The sequence below is a fragment of the Nyctereutes procyonoides genome, unplaced genomic scaffold (assembly GCF_905146905.1).
Source record: "Nyctereutes procyonoides isolate TBG_1078 unplaced genomic scaffold, NYPRO_anot_genome, whole genome shotgun sequence".
Lineage (NCBI taxonomy): Eukaryota > Metazoa > Chordata > Mammalia > Carnivora > Canidae > Nyctereutes > Nyctereutes procyonoides.
Window position 1 is genome coordinate 1707754 of NW_026575119.1, and position 20522 is coordinate 1728275.

Consider the following 20522-nt stretch of genomic DNA (forward strand, 5'->3'; position numbering starts at 1 on the left):
CATGCCAGATGGATGGGGAGGCATTGGACCAAAATGCTACAGAGGAAGGGACAAGAAGCCAATGCCAGTGAGACCCAACATGCTGTGCATCAGAATCACTTGCGGGAGGATTACAGTCCTTACCCCCTAAGTATGAGTACACAGGTCTGGGATGGGGCCCAACAAACTATATTTTTCAAGAGCTTTATCAAGCAATTCTAATGATCATTCAATCTTAGAAAACAATCACCTTGATGATCTATGATCTATTTCAAACTGACGATGATAGGATTCTTGTTGAATATCTTATTTCAATTAATTCAGAATTTCCTCTAGATGAATAAATATGCCAACTGACATTTGAAGAAAAACAAACTCTTCTTTTATGTATGTTTTTAAAAAGCCTATAGGTACTTGAAGTCCAGATAATCCTCTTACATATGAGTTCCAAAAACTTACCCAACTCCACAAAAGAAGGAAAGTTTTCCATTCCCTTTATGGGATGTGTAAGATTTATGATCAAGGCTTTCTCGGTGTAAACCTGCTACAGAATGCTGGTTAAGTCTGATGTACTGAGCTCCACATACTCAGGAAACTGGCTTTGGAATGATTGCTCTGGCATCATGAGTAGCCATTACCATTACTAAGGACATATATTTTTTTTAATTTTTAATTAAAGGATATGAATCATTTCCCTATATTCAAAGAAATCACTGGTTCAAATCACCTACTTTTAACACCAAAGTTATAAAAAGTACTGTAATAAAGTTTTAGCCAAAAAAATCCTTACAGCTTAAGGCTAAAATTGAAACCTATATATCGTCTTAGTCCCAATGAGGGTTAATAATAATCTCTAAATCAACATTGCCATCCAACAAATGACACTTTCAATCCTCAAAACAGCACTCGGCCCATTTAATCCTCAAAACAGCTCTATGTGCTACGTACTATTATCATTTCCATTTTACAGATAAAGAAATTGGGACAGAATCTGAACTCCCCGCCTGTGCTAATACCAGTAGTAACTAACTATGTTGAAATCTGAACCTATCGAGTCCAGTTCTAGAGGCCCCAGAGTGAGCCTGCAGTCAGACACCAGGTTTGAACTTTCAAATAAGTGAAACATTAGCAAATCTTTTAAGGCAAAAACAGTATCTATTTAAGAAACACAGTAATTTGGGGCAGCCTGGATGGCTCAGCAGTTAGCTCCACCTTCAGCCCAGAGCATAATCCTAGAGACGCAGGATCGAATCCCAGCTTGGGCTCCCTGCATGGAGCCTGCTTCTCCCTCTGCCCGTGTCTCTGCCTTTCTCTCTCTCTCTCTCTCTCTCTCTCTCTCTCTCTCTCTCATGAATAAATAAATAAATAAAATCTTAAGAAAAAAAAAGAAACAGCAATTTTTAAATTGCTATTATTAAAATGATCCTATCACAATGATCTGTTCTTATTTGCTTTAAATTTAATGAAACAACTTTCTAGCTATTTGCCACCTTGTTTTTGAACCTTTTAAAAACATCCTAATTCTCTCAGTTATTTAAAAAAAAATTCACCAGTGCATTATTTAGCATAGTTTCCCCATCAATACACAAAGCAAATTCAACACAGAACTGGATTAATGACAGATTTTAGTACCTTCTGTGTTTAATTACTCATTTCATTTCAAGCTAAAAACTGGTTGCTCCTCACTTGTCACCTGCAGTATAAAAATGGAACTGCTTAAAACAAAACATTTAATTACTTTCTTCCGGGAGAAGGCTTGAATGAATCAGAAGTGTTACAAAGCAAAGCAAATTTTCACTAAAGATCTTGGCAGATGAAGACATCAAACAGGCTTTCCATTCTTTATGCTTTTGGCTGATTCATGTGTGTTTGTGTGTGTGAGCACATGTGTATAGTATGCATGTGCATGTGTTTGTGTATTTATTCCATTCATTCATTTCTTCACTGTACAACTATGTATGGACCACTTGCTCTGTACCAATTATTGGGGAAGTTATGGTTAGACGTCCCAAATATCAAACATACCAATATAAGTATCATTATAAAACCATTTTCTAAATCCTGTTTAGATATGCTTAAAAATATTTGCCACTTTGAAATAACTAATTTTCAGAATAATTAAAGAGTTCCCTGTACTTCAAACTCTCACCCCAACTTCCTCACATTCACTTCTACAACTTTGAACTTAAGTTGATGCATTTCCTACACAATCTGCAAGAACTCACATAATGCCCCACCTACATAATATACTTCTAAAGAAGACCATGTTTAGTTTTTAAATACTTATCAACTCAAGATACTTTCAACATATAACTGGGTGGTTTATGAAACCATTTCTATTTGTGGAAATTATATTCCTAGCTTTAGGACAAAAACATGTAAACCTGTTCTAAAACACCAGAGCTCAGGCAATTAGGATATATATACATGCAAGTTGTCCCCAAATCAAATAAACTCTACAATAAAATGATATGTAAGCCAGAATTCACATAAATAAAATCTCACATTGAAAACTTGTTAATTTGCTACTAGGATTTACTATACTGCATCCATATTTTCTATGTAAAGTACATGATAGGTCATGTATTTATCTTAACAACGACATGTTTCATTTTCAATTTCAAATAATACGTTAATTCTTTTGCCTAATCCTATTATGAGGGAGTACAGTGTGCAGCCAGAGTACACTCAAGCAAAGCTGTTCTGCCTGGGGCCAGGTCCACACAGAGCCCAGCTCTGGGAGGCTCTAGAATATTCTCTTGTGTGCCCAAGTTTTCCACAGGTAGGGGTGTGTGTGTGTGTGTGTGTGTGTGTGTGTGTGTCTGCGTCTGTCTGTTCTTCGTGCTATCTGGCTATTTAAATCTAAGTCAACTAGAAAACCAGCCAATTCACATTAAGAAATTCTGTCTACTTGACTAAAAAACTCCATAAGGTGTGTGAAAGGAAACCACTTATGGAGAGGGGCTTTGGAAGGATCTTTCCAGGTGACCAAGACAGGTTTCTGTGTGCCCTTCAAGGCATAAAAGTCAACTTATTGCCAATGGCTCCATATTTCAAAGAAGGATTAAACTTTTCTCAAGTTCATTTTTGTGTGGCTCTCCTTGGACAAGGGGGAGTGGGGAACGATTTAGAAGACAAATGCCTCCTTGAATATTCCACAGTCCGGCCGAGATGTTGAGGTTTTCCAGTCCTCAAACATGGTCAACATCATGCTCCACAAGGAACCATCCTAGGAACTGCTAAACAGTGACTGTGGATAGCTGCAGTGTGGCAAGACCACTTCTGAGCATCTCACACAAGCGAAAGGGAGAGAAATGTTCTCCTGGGAGGCTGGGGAATCCAGTCCTCTTCAGGGTGGAAGAATGTTACATAGATCTGATTTTACACAAAGTTCTAGAATCAGCCAAAAACCCAACAGCTGGATACAGTTCATTTTAAGAATCAAGACCTCAACACATGATTCTTAGGGAGGGGAAGATTTATGTTAGAGTTTGTAAAATTCAAGTTTTACTTGATGTCCATGACACTGTGGAAAAGAAAACACTATTTTTTTGTTTGTTTGTTTGTTTGTTTCTGATTACAGCATGCTGCAGAGAAGAGGCATGGCCTCTGGGGCCGCAGGCAGAATTTTTCTGGATTAGTGACCACACAAACCAAAAGTCAAAGCACGGTCAGACCCAAGCCTTCCTCAGCTCTGCTTCTCCTGGTGCAGTCGGGAGCCTCTCAACCACTGACGAAACCCAAATGCCCTCGTTCAACTCACGTGTGACTGTCCAGATCCAATGGTCATGGCAGACGCAGGGGAATCACTGGGAGCTTTCACAGTCAATAGGTCTCTGCCTCAAACCCTCTGCTGCCTTGTTTCCCAGGAACAGCTGTGGCCTTTGAGCAGACACCGGAGTGCAGAGCAGTGGTGTGGCCACCAAGCACCTGAAGAGCCACAAGCACAAGGCAGGGGATCTGTGCTCAAAGTGGCCAATCAAGATCCAGGTGGCTTTGCCATCACTTTAAGTAGCCCAGGAGGACAATAACCAAATTCCCCAACGGAAAAGCAGAGAAGGAACAGCAGTTGAAGCCTCCAGAATCTAAACAGAAACTCTAATGATCCTCTTTGAATTCCTCAGAGGACTGACAGAGGACACAGAGCCCCACAACATTCTTTTTTTTTCAGTCATCCAATGTTTAAGTTCTTTTCTATATTTCATTGGATCAAGAATATATATTTAAGGAGATATGCAGTACCAGAGAAGCAGTGTTTTCACATGGACTGTGAGTCACAGTCAAAGCCCATGTGAGAAAAACAAGGGATTCTGTATAATTTGTCGGGCTGTCAAACTTTAAGGACTCTGCTGCCAAAATGATTTTGGTCAGTAAAAACTAAAACTAACCAGACATATGACAAATGTTCATAGTCAGGGTCAAGAGTGTTTACTCGTCAGCAGTTAGCTTTTAAAACACTAGAGCTTCGACGAGAGATGAACTGAATGTGGCTGAAGCCGACGTATTTAACACGTCTGGGAAGAGTCTCGAACTCTCCACTGCTGACAAAGCCTACGGGTTAATCCACAGGCCTCGCTGTGGGTGCCACCTAGTGGGTTCACCTCCTTGCAGGACAAGATCTATTTTTAAAGGCCAACACATACACACATACACTATGATATGGTTTCCCTTAGAAAGTCAGAACTGCCAAATAATTACCACACTTCTAATTTTACATTTGAGTTGACGAACACCAAAGCAGAAGTGGAGGCTTGATTTTTCATTTTTGCTCTACTAAAATTAACCCACCACATCCAGTACTCACTTTCCCCTTATTACCAGTGGCAAACTACATAGTGAAAAATGTAAGTAGAAAAAAAAATGAAAATAGTATTTTTTGGTTGTTATTCATACATATCCATGAGTAGATATATAATACACACATAAGCATAACATGGTGGAAAGACAGCCAATTTGCTCTAACAAGACAGGTCTCTTTCTACAAAATATAATGATGCCTAAAAATCAGATTCCACGTTGCAGAATACAATAATTTTTCAAAGGTCACCTAAAGTGTTAATTGGATGATGAAAGGTTATCAGAATTGGGTAAAGGGAGATTTTGTGTCTATAAATAGGTCATCTGTACACATACACACACATATATTCTAAAAATCACACACGGTAGTAAAGTGGGCAAAACTTACAGATATCCATGGCCACGCTGCTTATGTCTTGATTTAGCGGAAGATAAGAGAAGCAGCAAGAGAAAAGAAAATAGAAAAAAAATTTGGAAGAAGACGAAAAGAGGAAAGGAAGAGGGAGAGAAAGAAGAGGAGAGGGAAGAAAAGAAATGGGAAAAGAGAAGAGAAGAAGAGGAAAGGAGAAAGAGGGGGAACAGGACAGAGGAGGAAGCAGAGGTGGCTGCCCTGCCTTTTATTGGCCCCTAAATATGCCCCCACCCCTCCAACAAACCAGAGGGTCAGGTGGCAACGAGGAGCGTCAACTCTGTTGGTTATTTTAAAAACATCTATTCAGCTCAACAGCTGAGCTGAATTGTTTTTGCTATATGGTCACCTAATCTAATTAACCACATTTATTCATGCACACTGGACGCAAGGTTACTCGGGGCAATAGGGAACTGCCCCTGCCTCTCCATTCGGGGTATTTAATAATGGATCACCACATTCTTTTCCAATAGAAAATACGTTTTCAGCTACTCGTTGCACTTGTAGAGTGAAACATCACTCTAGTCTGTTAAGATTTTTAAATGGAAGGCAGCAGAGTGGACAACCATCTGACCAGCTTATGTTATTCTACACATGAGGCCACCAGGTCTGTCTCTGAGCTGGCCCAGCCCAGCCAATTGCTGCAGAAGCTGAAAGGTGGCCCCCAGGAGAGTTTCCTGGGAAGGCAGCAAGCTCCCTGAGGCCGGAAGGCTCTGAGGGCTGGCGAGGAGTGGCATTCCACACTCAGGGGAATGTAGGTGCAAAAGCAGAGGGTGGAGGCCCATGGCACCCAGGCACACAGGGATACCATCGCAGTCTGAGCCCGGGGTGCAGAGGGAAGGAGCAATTCCCTGGGCTCCCAACGGCCCCTCACCAACCACCGGGACTGTGGGCGACAGCCCTGGATGTCAGCTGGCCCTTTCTCAACTTTAACACACCGTAGGCCATGTCCTTCTGTGCCCAAGAATTCCTGTTCTCTTCTGTTTATGGGCTCATTTTAATCATAAAGATTCTAATGAAAAGCTATACAGTCACAAGCCCCAGGGCTTGAAAGTTCAAGCAGCCTGTGACAGTGTGGGTCAACACCTTGATGTTGGGATGTGAGCTTAAGTGACACGTGCAGGTTGGCAGGGCTCCCTCTGGGCTCCCCATCACACTGCCTGGCACTGCGTTCTACACTCATGGGGTTCATCAGCCACAGACATTTGGGGGAAATACTCAGTATCATTAGTCACCCTGGTAAGTACTCAAAAATAACCAGGATGAATGAATGTGTGTTCTGTATGTTCGTGACATAGGGGCCATCACAGGAGTCACCAGCACATAAAAATCTCCTCCGTCATACATACCACATCCCTGGTCCCCAAAAGGCAGCTTTAGTTTCTACCCGTAAGTATAAAAAAAGCTAAACACAAAATCACATAAAGTAATTTCTCACAAAACCGCATCACTTTAAATCAAGACACAAATTTAGGAAAAAAAAAAAAAAAATAAAGCCGCCAAAGGACATGCTGGCAATGTATCAGATTAAGCACCAGTGACTTCCCCTCCTGACCGCCCTCCCCACCCCCTGCCTCCCTCACCAGACCAAACCACTTTGCTGCTGGATTCACAACCTTCGCATCCATGCTGATCATCAAGCAGGTGTTGCTATGATATCAGGCTGAAGGTTCCAACTCATGTGACTAGCGATGTTGAGACTGTAAAGCATGGATCTTTGGACATACAAGTAAAGTGTGGAAATGAATATTTACTGTGGTAAGGGCCACAAAACTTAAAGGACCATACTGTGTGTGTGCACATGTGCACTGGGTATATTTGTGGGCAAGTGAGAGGAAGAGGGAATCTACAGAAAAGTTTCCTCAGATTGGATAAGTTTTTAGTTTCTTTTGAAAAGCACAGTATTTGCTATTTTCCCTCGGCAACCCAAGCATCACCCACCACGTGGCTCTGTCAACAGGTGAGACCCTACAGCTCCCCAACTCCTATCAGCAGATGCACAAAGCACAAATCCATTTCTTCTGGACCTGCAACGCCCAACACAGAAGGTTAATGCAGTTTAAACTAATTAAAAGTAATTTAAAAGTTCAGTTCCTCAGTTGTACCCGCTACGTTTCCAAGTGCTAACAGCCACCTGTGGCTGGTGGCCACCTTACAGAACAGCACCAACCTGAGATCACGTCTACCAACATGGGAAGTTCTGCTGGACATTGGTGACCCAGACCCTGCCCTGACCCTGTCTCAGCAGGTGGATGCTGAAATATCACACATCCCAGGGGGTGCCCCCACATGCACCTCCAGGAGTTTCATAGATCTTCATTTCTATACAAATAATTAGAACGTGACTTTAGTTTCTCATGGGAGTCACAGCCCCTCTAGTAAAAAAATGGAAGACAATGGATCGTCACCTCCACTAAATGCACTTTCAAAAACAAGTAATATTTTTCCATATAGTTTTTGGGACATATTGTAGCCTTCGAAAGCCTGTTCATGGACCTCTTTAAAACATACACTCAGGGAGCCTGGGTGGCTCAGTTGGTTAAGCATCTGATTTTGGCTCAGGTCATGATCTCAGGGTCCTGGGATCCAGCACTGTGTCTGGCTCCCTGCTCAGCGGGGAGTCTTCTTCTCCTTTTTTCCTTCCTGTCTTCCTCACTCTCACTCTCCTTCTCTCTTAATAAAATCTTAAAAAAAAAAAAAAAAAGAAAGAAAAAGAAAAAGAAAAAAAAGCTCTACAAGAGCATGTTTCACAGTGGTCACCTAAGACACAACTTCTCTGCAATAATAACCTTGGCTTTATGCTGCCCTAAGTTATCTCCTTATTAGTCTTTTTTTATTTTTTCTAACTTGAGCTCATTAATTATAGAAATCAGGGATCCCTGGGTGGCGCAGCGGGGATCCCTGGGTGGCGCAGCGGTTTGGCGCCTGCCTTTGGCCCAGGGCGCGATCCTGGAGACCCGGGATCGAATCCCACATCGGGCTCCCGGTGCATGGAGCCTGCTTCTGCCTGTGTCTCTCTGCCTCTCTCTCTCTCTGTGTGACTATCATAAATAAATAAAAATTAAAAAAAAAAAAAAAGAAATCAGCAGCAGCCCTCACATTAGCCAAAGAGATGCTATGAATAAAAATTAGCTCAAGGAAACTCTCTCCATTAAAATATCAAAGTAATTTCTTCTCCTCCAATCTTAGAGCATTCATTTACCATGTGATTAGCATTTTTTATCTGGAGCTACTGAATAAATTGTAATTTACTTTTGACGCAATAATTACCTTGTGGAGGATAAAGGTTGAAATGTTTATAGCCCTATGAACCAAGAATGCCCTTTACAACTTGTGCAAAATAAAATGTAAAAATGTAACAAAATTAAATGTAAAAAAACTAACATAGACTGTAGGTGGGAAGGCAGCTACTGTACTATGTAGTATAAAACCAGCTTCCCCTGGTAATAAAGGTGACCAGACAAATAATCTTAAAAAGAAAAAACACACAAAAAGACAGATTATGGATTCCAAATTTTCTGTCATAAGGCAGCTTCTCTCCTACTACTAGTGATATACGCAACAGTTTAACTGATGTGAGTCAGGTCTTCTCAAACTCACTTCAAAATCTTCAGGTAAAACTACCTTTATTTTTAAATTTTTTTTTAATATAATAAAAGCTTCAAAGCAGATAGAGTCTGAAAGTAAGAAAGAAGTCAAGGTGATTTAATGATTTATTTCTGGAGTTATCTTGGTTGAAAGTTATCAGTGTCAACCTTTACCTCCGCAGTGAAGCAACATTTTATAGACAGCACTTTGTGACAGTGAAGAGAACAAGAATTAAAAAATTGAGGGAAAGGCGCCTAGCTCGTTCAGATGGTGGAACATGAGACTCTTGATCTCGGGGTTGGGGGTTCGAGCCCCACACTGGGTGTAGATGATACTTAAAATCCTTTTTAAAAAGTTGAGAGAGGTATCTGACCTGTACATGTCTAAATCAAATGTTTTTTCAAAACAAACTTATGATCTTTATCAGTACATGGGGGAAGAGAGAATTTCAGAAAATAATGCAAACAGTAGGCATATACTAAACCTAACAAGCACTCCTTTGGGTTAGGAACCATGGCAGCTATTTTAAATTCTGCTATTTCAGCACTTTAAAGAGACAGAAGGTTAAAAAGAAGAGAATCATACTTGAGTCCATTAGAACTCAAGCCCCGTGATGGCAGGGATTTTTATCACTTTTCTTTCCTCAGAAGCAATATCAGTCCCGGGCACACAGTCAGTGATCACAAAATAATTGTTGACAAAGAATGACTATCTGGCAGTGGAGCTAATAAATGTGAAGGGGAAAAAAAATCCTAGCACACCCTACTCCTGTTCTGAACAGGAAATTTGTGTTTCAGGCATCCCTTCTGGGGTTTGGCATGATCACCCTGGGGTCTCACATCAGGAGAAAAAGCAAAAGTGCAAAAGAAGAATAAATTAGGCTACAGGAAAGAAAATTTGAGTATTTGAATGAACACAAAAGAAACAATGAGAGTTCAGTCTGAAGAGATGGCAGAAACTTCCAAAAGTAAAGGACTGAAGACCAAGCCAACAAGAAGGGAGAACAGGCTGCACGGATCAACAGAAGCATACCAGTGCAGTGAGAAAACCTTTTAAAACATATAGGTCTTGCTGTTTAAGACATTTCTAACTTGGTCCTGTTCTGCTGCCTTGAACCAAGCCTTTCAGATGCAGGGTTTCCAGCCGAAGACAGAATATTTTCAAGCTCTGAAATCTTTGAATTATGGAATCCTAATATGTAGAAGGGATCTTAGAAATCCTTCATTCCAGTGCTCATTAACTAAGGCTCAGAGAGGGTAAGAACTTACCCAAAGTCACACAGCCAGTTATGAAGACCATGGCTACTCCCACTTACTCTGCTATTGCCCCCAGCATTCCTCGGAATCAAACACCCTGGATTTCTAATTTTCTTCCTCCTCTGAAAGCGAGGGGAACAGTTTTAGGGAGCTTTGGGAGATGGGCTGAGGTGCATAGGGCACAAAGCTTATTTGCTATCATTGCTTTCATATTATTTTCCTCCCTTATGCTCCCCACCACCTACTTACTGAAACTCTCTTTTGAAATATTTAAGGTCTGTTAGATGTCTGCAAGCTCCTTGAAGCCTCCAGAGAGAAGAACTGATACAAATCCAACTAAAAAATTCCATCTCAAATGGGAGGATCCCACATCGGGGCAGAAGGCATCGCATGAAGCTTACTCATTCTCTACAACTGCATCACGACAATATTTATCGAATCACAGAATTTTAAAATATTCAACACTTTCAATCAAAAATGCATGAAATAGTAAAGCCAAACTATTATGTGTGTCTGGCTAAAATGAACATCTGGTGGAAATTAAGACCATGAGCATGATGATTTGTGGAGCCATCTACCTCTGAACAGCACGACTGAGTTTATTTTTCTAACCTAGCTCAAACCTATAGAGCCATTAGCTGTGTAAGGTACCAGAAGTGATAGTTGCAAACAAGTAATAGATGTTAAAATGTCATTTGTCCTTGGCTTTCATAATAGCAACTATTATAGGCATGAAGTAATTGCAAAATTAACAAATGTGGCTAATCTTGTGACCAATCTGTACCTGAGAATCTGAAATCTTAGCTTAAACTTTTTTCTCTAAGAAAATCTACACAAAACTATACTAACATTTTCAAAGGTTATTTTACCTTACATTGCCAACTTCTTAAATCAACGTATTTTTTTTTTTTAAATTTTTATTTATTTATGATAGTCACACAGAGAGAGAGAGGCAGAGACACAAGCAGAGGGAGAAGCAGGCTCCATGCACCGGGAGCCCGACGTGGGACTCGATCCCGGGTCTCCAAGATCGCGCCCTGGGCCAAAGGCAGGCGCCAAACCGCTGCGCCACCCAGGGATCCCAAATCAACGTATTTTCAGGTACTGGAAATCAACTGTTTTCCCACTTCAGTTTCAGCTGGAGTGGCTTGTTTTGTTGAATGTGTAATACATGTGCAAGTGCATGTGTATATTTTAAATTTTTGGTTAAATGAGATAAAATTAAGTAGTGTTTTTAGAATGTATGAAAAGCCTGGGGGTTAAAATATTTAAAATATTTGATGTCTCAAAAAATCTAAAGGTACCAACATGATTTTTCTGTTCAATGACACTATATGTCTGAACCTAAATTATCTGTTGACTTTCTGTACTCAGAATGTAACTGAAAATCCAGAAAGAAACATGAGGCCTTTGATCAAACAAAGCAGTCCACAAATTATAGGCACATTACTTATAAAAGCCCTTTGAGTCTTCACGCAAAAATGAACTGATCTTTAAGTACAATTCTCTCAACGCTTGTTGTCTAGGATGCAGATGTTAACAGTTGATTGGAAGTGAACAACTTCTAATTAAAAAGAGAAAATACACTGTAAAACCCACATGAATACATTTCATCTGGAATGGATGAATCTTCTAATTCACCGTAGAGAGAGGAGCGAATGTTCACCCTAACCCTAAGAAGGGAAGCCATAGCAGAGAGGAGACAGAGCATGATTTAGAAAATACAGGTGTCAGGAGAGTGCAAGAGCACAGCAGTCGGTGTGGCCCTGAGGCAGGATCCTCCCGAAGGGGTGCTCGGGTGCTCAGAGGTAAAGCAATCCGGAGGTCACGTGGGGCTGGGAGGGAGAGAGAGCTCCACAGAGCCTGGGTGCTGAGAAGTGAACACGCAGTGAAAGAAATAGCTCATGGCTGGGGTCAAGGGGAGCTTTATTTAGGATGGTAGAAACTTGAGTATGTTTGCAACGTGAGGAGGAGGAGCCAGGAGAAAGGCAGACATCAGAAGAGAAGTGGGAGACAACTGTGTAAGCAAACACAGAGAAGCAGATTGGCCTGGAAGACCACCTGGACTGCCGGGAAAGCCCTCGGATCTCCCTCCAACCTGACTGCATCCGTCTCTGGTTTCACGTTAAAACGGTGCCACTCACGGGCAGTGCTCGCCAGAGACATTAGTGTCACCTGGGGTCTTCTCTGCTGCATCGCTGCCCCACCCCAGACCCACTGAATCAGAATCAGTACATTCACAAGATCACGAGTGATGCTTATTACAGTCCGAGAAGCACTGGTTATGACGATGGGCGTAGAAGTCCAATGGACCTGTTTGAATTCAGCTCTACCCCGGCCCCATGGTATGTGCTCTTGGGCAAGTCTCTTTCAACCTGTTTTTTCCCCTGTAAAATGAGGACATTGACAGCCATATTTCTTAGGGGCCACTGTACAAATTAAATGAGATCATGTAGGTAAAGAGGTTGGCACCAAGCATGGATGGTACGTTACTAGTGTTCGTCCCTTCCAGCTTTGTTAAGCTGTGGCCGAACCCCTTTAGGAAATGACTTCACCAAGGATGGAAAGGAGTTTCATCATCTTCATCTCACGGCATCAGCTCAGAGACCTGCACACAGACGTGTAATATTAAAGTGAAGCATCCAATAGCAACACGCTGAGATAAATCCAGCACTGTGATATGGGTGAACCAACTCTCCCAAGGCAAATATGAAAGCTCGTTCTTTGACTGTATTTATACAAATGCCAATTTGGAGTAGGTTAGGAACTTGTTTAGGATTAAAGGATCAACTTTCAGAAGAGAATAAGCAAGGTTCAAGGCAGAATAAATTCGTCTTTCAAAATCTCCTGCAACTAGGAGTAACCTAAGACAATGAGTCTCTGAACCAGATGTCAGGGTGCTGCATTCTGGTCCGGGATCAGCAGTGCAAACCAACCCGAGATGCTGAATCTAAGGGATCAGGGTTAATGCTTGGGGAAAGTACCTAAGTCAAATCACACCGCTAGAGCAGTTTCTTCATTTTAGGCAAGGCTCCAATAATGAAGTGGTTGACTTCATTGAATGCACCATAATTTCCTGTGTTGGCAAAAGCATATATATACACACACACATACACACCCCATTACACTTGTACTAAGACAAATCTGCTTGCATTATTAAATATGGGAAAAAAAAAACCCAGAACATATTACACAGAACACCCACTTCTGTTGGTAATAACACATAACAATGGCTAAAGTATTTCAGAGACAGTTAATTTTTAATATGAAGAATCCACAAGTCATTCCAATGCATTCAATTCGATTAATTCACCTGCTGGGCTAGATCCTGGGTGGCAAGAGGGCTAGAACCCAGGTGCCTTGTTGGGTAACCCCCTACAAAGGAAGGAGGCACCAGGACACAGTGCCAGGAACCTGCACTATAGGCTTGGAGTCAAGGCCTGGAGCCCAGAGGCCGATCAGTAGAAGCTTCTGGAAAGATCTCATTTGATACCACTTCCCTGGGATGCAAAGGAAGACAGAACATTTCTGGTAGGGATGCCAGTAAGACAGTGGCATAAAAGAACCTGACGGGGAGGCTAAGGAGTCAGGCTCTTGCTTTCATTAGTGGGAAACCATGAAAGGTTCAACTTTTGAGGAGTGACAAGATCAAATCTTGTTATAGGGTTAGTCATTTTGAGGATGGACTGGACGGCAGGGAACCTGGGGGCAAAATGACAAATTAAGGGCAATGCACTTAACCAGGCAAAAGACAAGCAGGCTTGGGAGGAGGTGGAGGGCAGGAACATCATTTCAGAGTCAGATGTGGGGGCCTTGGTGACCTATAGGGAGAGGAGTCAAGGGTGACAGCATGGCTTCTGGTTCAGAGGTACAAAATAATAAAGCCCAGAACTATAGGAAAGCTCCAGACCAGGAATTCTCCCGGTCACAGGGAGGTCATTGTGAGTATAACTGTAACGCATGTCCTAAGAGCCCAGGCAGCACTATAGGGAGGACAGGATTTCCTTTGTGTCCAACAGTAAGAATTCCCCTCCACAGCCTCTACACAGTCTGTGAACCTTGAGCAGCCACTCTGGGGACATCCCTGTGAAGGCCGATGGCCCTTTCCTTTGGATTCAAATCTCACTGATAAGTTAGTGACTCCGTGTTAAAAGGTGTTCCTTCCAAACTGAAATTCACAATGTTCCAGAGGCGTGGTTACCAAGAAAGAGCAGGTCTCAAAAGTACAAGCAAAGATACCTGGGTTGGTTTGTTAAATGAAAGTGACGTAAAAGCTAAGTGCTTTAACCAAATTTTACTCTGAAATTTATGCTCCTGGCACCAGTTAGTTGATTTCAAAAAGGCATTTCCTTGAAGGCTAACAAGCATTGTCCCACTCGCAACAGAAGGAAGCATGATGAGCAGTGTCTCTGCTCATCTGTATCACCTCCTCTCCCCTCCCAGGGCAGCAGCATGGATGATCCACTCCTGGCAGGACACTCAACTGTTTGGTGCCTCAAGGGTTTCCCTAGCTTGGTGAGAAGAGGCAGCCTGTATATGCAGCCTGTTGTTGGTTCTCCCTGGAATGGGGGGCAGCATTTATACCTTGCCGCTTTTGTCAGCAGGAAATATCACCAACATTTTGGCCAGAGCCATGCTTCACCCTGTGAGATGGTCAGAGTATTTATAATTCTTCACATTACCCCAAATGCCAGCCACAGTTATCACCCCAAGCATTTCCAAATGCCCACTAAACTTGTGATACATTCGGTTTGAGAGCCACAGCAGTATCACCGATGAAACTCATTTCTATAAATATTCTGTTTTTCTACCTGATAAAAATAATTACTGTTCCTACTGGTCCATCTGATATAGTATAAAAAAATATTTTTTAAAGGAGTAATAGGTCAAACAAGCCATCAATCTTCTATAGCTCTTTGCTATTCTTTAGTAAAAGCAAACTGCTAAGTGAAAATATAGAGAACACAGCTATCTCTAGGACTTAAAATGGCTAAAGATGGCATTTTTTTTTTCTTGGAGAATTTAAAAATGAAATAGAGTTCAAAACTCTAGGAACTGAAGCTTGAGGTTTTTCTTTTCTTTTTTCTTTTTTTTTAATTTAGGAACAATAGAGGTTTTATAAACCAAGCTGGAAGAATCAGAGTACCAAGGTAAAAATGCCTCAAAACAAAGATAATATAAAAGGATCACTGGCAATTAACATTTTCACGTGTATTAGTAACAAGAATGAAATAAAATAAAACATGACTTCTGAATCTCACTCCCATACTTGTGATAAAATTATTGAAGTACTCTGTATTGTGAATATGCTTTTAATTCCAAGGCTTCGAGTATTCACATTTAGACAGAATGTACTTACTAAATAATATTAAGTAAATTGTTGTACAAACTTCTCTGTACCGGAAAGTTCTTTGATTTTTAAGAAAAAAAAATCCCATCATTCCAAAACCAAAAAACATGCCCAAGGGTACTCAGAAGAGCAACAGCAATAACTAGCACATACTGGCAGGAACATTCCAGTGCTTGTAGTCCACAAACCTCAGGAAGCATGCTTAGACAGATGGTACTTAACATACAACTGCATTTAGATTTATAGGAAGATTTTTCACTTACTTCAAATTTCTGTTTAACCGCTGTTCCTCTAAGTTAAAGGGGTGGGGTCGGGGGGAATCACACTGTAATTCCTGATTTTTCTAATTAAAAAATAAACAAAACACGGCTTTGGATGTCCTCAAGTAATTGCTTTGAGTCTCCTTTCAATAAACACGACTTTCAAATTCTAAACAAAAAGCAAAATATCAAAAGTTAGCCCAAGGAACACTGTACAAAATCAAATATCACAGCGCAAACCAGGCGATGGCGTCTATCAGAAGTGATGATTCAGAACAGGATAAATTTAGATCGGTGCTTTCCAAAAGGCGTTTGGATGCCAAATGCAAGTAAATAGGTGAAGGCTACATCCCAAAAGTTTCTTGGAAAAAAAGATCGCCAAAATATTAAAAAGACTCTTCTTTTTGAAGTTTTCAGGGCCCTGGTGTCCTTGACGCTGAACTTCCCCGATCTGGCCTTGGTGTGGCCATCCATTACTGGGTAAATCCACGTGAAACCTGAGGACGCTGCAGCCTCCGAGCGCGCCGTCAGGAGCAGTGGGGCAACTCCACATGGGACCGGCCTTTTATGGCCTGAACTAGAGAGCCCTGATCCCAGCTAATCTACCATAAATAGCTCTTGAAACTCAGAGGAGCCCATCAGCTGTTGCAACAAGCCTGGCCAGCAGCTCCTTCAAATGCAATTAGATCATTCGCATTGTCTCTCAGCTTGTTTTATAGAGAAATTAAAAATGCAACAGCAGTCTACTCCACAGGCTGCAACAATAGAAAATTGAGTGGGCAAATATTTCTTAGATTCTAGTGTTTGCATTCCGAAAGAACACATCAGCGCTGATAAAGCTCAGATACCGAATGCCGGAAAGTAGGTGACACGCACGGTATATACGTTAAACAGCACATTATGAAGGCACGGACAGGTCTGTTTACAGGTTTACAAATTGTGTGGCCAGCTGTAGACTTCTTCCTACTTCCATTAACTGTAGAAAAAGGAGACATCAGAAGAAAGAACGGTGCCGGAACTACTTTCTCTAAAACACACAAAGGTTTTGTCTTAAGATCAGCGGCAATGCTCCCAACTAGCAAGAAGGATCCTTCAGAAGGATCTCCGGTCACTCACCTCACTTAAAGACCGAAGGAAGCTTAACTACTGAGAAAATGTGAACGACCTCATGCGATCACTTCTTAAAGGCTATTTACATTTTTTTAGATATTAAAACTAAGTATTACCACCCTGCTTATGAAAATACTTACAATTATAGATGTCCTTGCTGTTCCCCAAAATAACAGTCTTAATTGTTCACCCTAACTTCAAAACACATCCCAAAACCAGAACTCTTGGGCTGGAGCAGAAGCTGCCGGCCGCCAGGCCCCGGTGGTGTGCCTCTGGGTGTGGGCTCTTAGACCACCAGCTGCATCAGACAGCAGACAGCGGAGGCTCCCAGAGCAGGATGTGAGTTCCTGTTATTAATTAACCCTGCAGGACAATGCCTCCCCCTGAGCAGTCCTGTGGCCGAAGAAAAGATGGCAGAAAAGCACCAGACAGAGTAATAATTAAACACCAGCCTCAGGACTATTTGTGCAAGGGTTAAAAATAATTAGTCCAAGCCTAATTGTTTACCCACTTCAAGCCAACACACAAAACCTCACAGCTTGACTCCTGCTTCCAAATCCCGGTCATGGTCACGGTCCTCATCTTTTCCCTTTGACCAATTTCTCTTTTTACCCACTTAAAATTCTATTTCATCTTGTTTTTACCTTCATAGAAAGCTGCTTTAAACTCCTCGTGGAGGAAAGCAGGGTTAAAATTAAAAAACACATGTAAAATAGTTGACTATCTGGGACTTTTAAGATAGGAGGAGACAATGAATCACTGTTACCACAACCATGCAGTTTTTTTTTTTTTTTTTTCCCTATGAAAGATTCACTCCCACAAAACATCTAACTTTTGGACACTTCTTAAATCATGGCTCCCTGTTCCCCTGTAGCAACCAAACCAATCTAGATGAATGCAGTGGAGTCTAACAGAGTAATTCCTCCCAGTTTCCTCTTCTATGTTTTATTCACCCTTTTTGTCTTTGTTCAAACCGCAGTTAATTTTACCTGTGCAATCTGTTTAAACATGTTCCTAAATATTTTTGCTATCTGAACTCAGGAGACCCCCATTACATGCACTTTTTTCCAAAAAGTGACAGCAATAGATCTGATGTGCATGACAGATTTCATAAATATATCCATAAAGAAAATGGAAAATCATATTATGAGCTAAAATAAGAACTACACTTATATTAAGATATTTCCAAGATAGTTGATAAGCTATTTCATACTAGCTACTATTTAATACTAGTATTAAAAGCAATGTGGTAGTCTACCATTCTTTCTAGCAATTGCCCATTAAGTCCAGCTTTCTTAGGCACTTTAATCTGACTTTTTGTGTGCTAATCAAACAACTACATCTATTTATGATACTGCTTCTAAGAGAGATGACATCATATAACACCTATTTTATAACTACAATAAACATGTGGAAACCAAACTGAGAAACAGCACACTTACAATCATTCCAAAGAAAATAAACTGTTTAGATATAAGCTTAACTAAACATACACAGGAGCTATATGCTAAAAATTACAAAATGCTGATAAAAAAAGACCAACACTTATAAATAAATGGACATATACTGTGTTCATGGGTCAACACAATAAATATGTCAATTCTCCCCCAATGTACATCCTTAATACAATTCCTATCAGCATCCCAGCAAAGATTTTTGATTGATACAAACTTATTCTAAAATGCATAAACAGAAGCATAGAGCTTAGAACAGTTAACAATCTTCAAAAAGAATAAAGTGAAAGTAATCAATCTATTCCATATTAAGTTGTACCATATGGCTACAGAATGGAATAGACAGCCCAGAAATAGACCCACAAAATATAGCCAACAGATATTTGAGAAAAGTTACCTTTTCCACAGTAATGTTGGAACAACTGGATACCCACTAGCAAAAAGGAAGGAAGGAAGGAAGGAAGGAAGGAAGGAAGGAAGGAAGGAAGGAAGGAAGGAAGGAAGGAAGGAAAAAAAGAAGAAAAAGTGAGCCTCAACCTAATCTTCACACCTCATACAAAAATTAACTAAAATGGATCACAAAGTTAAACGTAAAATATAAAACTATAAAAAAAAAAAAAAACAGGAACAAACTACTGACACATGCAACAGCCTGGATGAATATCTAGTAAATTATGCTAAATAAAAGAAAGCCAATCCAAAAGGTTATAAGCTGTAGGATTCCATTTATATAAACTCCCCAAATGATAACACTGTAGAAATGGAGAACAGGTTAGTGGTTATCGGATATTAGAGATGAGGCAGTGGGGAAGTGGCTATAAAAGGGAGCCTTGTTATGGACACTTCCACTGTTCTATGGACTATCAATGCCAATTCCTGGTCGTGATCTTGTTTCATAGTTTCACAAGATGTAACTGTTAGGGAACACTGTATAAAAGGCATATAGGATCTTTCTGTATTATTTCTTTCTCTCTCTCTCCCTTTTTTAAAGATTTATTTATTTTAGAGAGAAAGAGAGAGAGCGCTACATGAAGGGGGGTGGGGAGCAGTAGTGGGAGAGGGAGCAAGAATCCCAAGCAGACTCCATGCACGGAGCCTGATGCAGGATTCGATCCCATGACCTTGAGGTCTTAACCTGAGTCGAAACCAAGAGTCGGATGCTTAACTGACTGTGCCATCCAGGTGCCCCTCTGTATTATTTCTTAAAACTGCATTTGAATCTGTAATTATCCCAAATTTAAAAGCTGAATTAACACTTTTAATATTTTTTGAACATTATTTTTTAAATCTACTTCAAATAAAACTTCCAAATGCATCCTGTTTATGTAACTGAACTACTTATTATAATTGCAATTTAAATAAATCTATATGGGTTTGCCTATTATCAGTGCCATCTTAAGAAATTCAAACTGGTGGGGCACTTGGGTGGCACAGTTGGTTGAGCCTCCAACTCTTCGTTTCAGCTCAGGTCATTATCTCAGGGTCCTAGGATCAAGCCCCATGGCAGTCTCCATGTTCATCAGGGAGTCCACTTGAGGATTCTTTCTCTCCCTCTCACTCTGCTCTTCCCCAGGCACTCTCTCTCTCTCTCTCTCTCTCTCTCTCTCTCTTAAATAAATAAATAAAACTTAAAAAGAGAGAGAAGAAGGGTATCTGGGTGGCTCAGTGAGTTGAGCATCTGCCTTCAGCTCAGGTCATGATCCCAGGACCCTGGGATTGAGCCCCACATCAGGCTCCCTTCTCAGTGGGGAGCCTGCTTCTCCCTCTCCCTCTGCCCCTTCTCCTGCTTGTGTGCTGTCAAATAGATAAATAAAATCTTTTTAAAAGAGAGAGAAGAAAATACAAATTGGAAAGGTTTCTTTTCCTGTACAAGAATGGAAGTCATTGATCCAAAGTAAGATATTTGATACAGAAATAAAGGAAAGCATTACTTTTCAATTAAATAAGCTTATTTGGCAGGTTGTATGAATACTTAGAGAATCTCTAATACCTTGGGCCTCTCCAACAATAAAACAGGATACTTCCACATAATTTTCAGAAGTTCAAGCCACTGCCCAAGATGATTAATTTTCAAGTGTATATAGACACTCAAGAATTAGCAAGAAAACAACTCTTTGGAAAAGGAGAAGACTGAGTCATCTCAAAATTTAATGCTACTATAAGTATCGTAGGAGACACATTTTAAAACTCCAGGGTTCTACAGTCTTGAAGGTTTCATTCTTTCTTTTTTTTTTTAAAGATTTATTTATTTATTTATTCATGATACACACACACACACACACACACACACACACACACACACACACAGAGGCAGAGACA

At 40.8% G+C, this 20522-nt stretch overlaps 1 protein-coding gene across 20 annotated transcripts in view; it reads right to left on the reverse strand.

Moving 5' to 3' along the window:
* Positions 1-20522, reverse strand: part of SVIL (supervillin) — a 231753-nt gene that overhangs the window by 135097 nt on the left and 76134 nt on the right. Inside the window, exon 1 of one of the 20 annotated variants that reach the window (XM_055334468.1) lies at positions 15643-16167. The exons of the other annotated variants lie outside the window; for them this stretch is intronic. The gene's annotated coding sequence lies outside the window, so the exon portion shown is untranslated. Of the gene's footprint in view, positions 1-15642; positions 16168-20522 lie in introns of those variants that run through there. 20 annotated transcript variants of the gene reach the window in all.